Genomic DNA, 2,304 nt, shown 5'->3' with positions numbered 1-2,304 from the left:
CATGGACTGTAGCCTACCAGGCTCCTTGGTCCGTGGGATTTTCCAGGCAAGAGTACTGGAGTGGGTTGCCATTGCACCTCACAAAATCCCTGCTCAGCTCTGTGGTCGGTTCTGGCCTGGGCACTTCTTGTTCTCTAGGTACGCAGAGACCTCTAAGAGGTAATACTAGTGGTTGATTCCTCTGGTTTCCTCCCTGATTTCCTCTGTCATGGGTTTGTAGGAATGGGAGTAGGACAGCAAGGGTCTAATCATCTCTGGGTCCTCAACAGACCTTCCTAATCCACAGAAGTCCAGTATAGAAATAATTTTCAGTGGAAGTGCATGGGCACAGCAATCAGAGAAGCTGAGCCAGTGGTATCTATCGTACCACCAACATACTGCTTTAACTTCTGGGTCTCAGGCTCCCAGAGGGCCCATTCCCACGTATGGTCCCTGTGCAAAGGTCAACAAGACAACCCATGTCAATCACCAGATCCAGTGCCTGCCGCAGGATGTGTGCTTCCAGGACTAAAACCCTGGGTCTATCATCCAGAATTAGGGTCTAAAGCTGGAAAGTAGAGATGGATACTCACTGCGGCCCCAGGCAGGTTCACCTTCCACCCTGAGCTGTGAATGAGCAGGAGGCCCAGAAACCTACCTCTACCACTTCTTGTCCCTTCATTCCAGCCACTGAACACTTATGGAGCAACTAGTTAATGCTTTCAGATGCAGAAGATGAAAGGATGAATGAGAGAGGGTCCCTGATTGGTTTCAAGGGTCTTCTGATCCAGTGGGGGAGCTCACATCCCAGGAGAGTTCAAAGGTTCATAGTCCTACCTGCCTGTCCTTTTCCCTGCCCACACTCACCGCAGTGGGATCCTCCTCCTCTCCCTTGGAACTTGGTCTCATTTCACTCCTCTTTCTCAGCTTCTCACTTCCATGGATGTCCATCGAATTATATTGCAAAAGGACTGAGTAGGGTTTAAAAATTTTATTTTGCCACTTTTATTATGTCAGCCATAATTTCACAGTGGAAACTATTCATGATCAGAGATAGAACATACCAGACAACTTGAGCATTTCTGAACACTCTGTGCTGCCACCACTTGTAAATTCTATCTTAACATCTGAACCCTGAGATTCTTTCATCCACCAAATATTTATGGAGTTTTGCTGTGGGCCAGGCATTTTTCTTGCATTATGGATAGAGCAATCAACAAAGCAAAGCCTCTGTCCACACAGACTTCCATATTAAAGTGGAGGCTGACAAATACACAAAGTGCTGTATGATATGATGGCTACTGGTGTGATAAATGCTGTGTAGAGAAATGAAGTGAGGCAAGGGGTTAGAGATTACTGGCAGAGAATGGGGTGCTCTGATAGGTGAAGTGGTTAGGAAAGTCCTCTCTGAAACCCGAGGGAGAAAGAGTCAGGCAGTTAAATGAGGAGAGAGCCTTCCAAGGCAGAAAAAATAGAAAGTACAAAGATCCTGGGGCCAAAGCTACTTGTGTGCGAGAATCAGCAGGGAGAACAATATGGTTAGAGCACAGCAGGAACTGAGAGGAGGCACAGATGAGGCAGGGCCTGGGAGGCCATTATCAAGACTTTGGGTTTTCTTTGGACTGAGAAGGGAAAACTATTGGAGGGTTTACAGCAGGGAGGGGAAGTGATCTAACTTTTGTTCTAAAGGAGTCCTGTCCTTTCTCTGGGGAATACATACACTATAGGAAGAGAAGAATGGAAGTTAAGTGGTTAGTTTCAACAGCCTGTGTGAGAAAGGACGGCTGGGACCAGGTGTTATTGGTAGAAGTAACAAGAAGTGATTTGACTGGGAATATATTTTAAAATGCATTCCAACAGAATGTGGTGGCCCGGAGGCTGTCTCCCCAACTCATTTGTCAACTATTTGAATAATCACATTCAAAGTAGAAAAGCAAAGCCATTTTTAAAACACAAGTGTTTATTGTTAAGCAGGAATAAATACCCAGTAGTCAAGGAACACTAACATTAGGACAGAAGTAGAGTCAAAGATAGGCAGGACTCCTGAAAACGGTGATTGGATGCTAAATTTTGCAGAACTTTTTACACTTTGCTATTTACAAAAATAATTTTAAACAAAGGCATAGAAGTACACAATACTATTTTCCAACCAAAGAAAAGTCCCTTTTAAATATCATTTTGTCATGAAAGACAGGACCCTTGAGGGTCTTTCATAACTCTTACAGGGTGTGACGCTGGCGTGCAGCCAGCACTGCTAACGGTTCTTTGGGTGAGGGAGATTTCATAAGCCAAGAAATGTGTTAAAACCACTCAGAGGGAACCCAG

This window comes from Bison bison, unplaced genomic scaffold, assembly GCF_000754665.1.
Source record: "Bison bison bison isolate TAMUID 2011002044 unplaced genomic scaffold, Bison_UMD1.0 scf7180017834898, whole genome shotgun sequence".
NCBI lineage: Eukaryota > Metazoa > Chordata > Mammalia > Artiodactyla > Bovidae > Bison > Bison bison.
The sequence above is the reverse complement of the archived record's forward strand: the minus strand, read 5'-3'. Positions refer to the sequence as shown.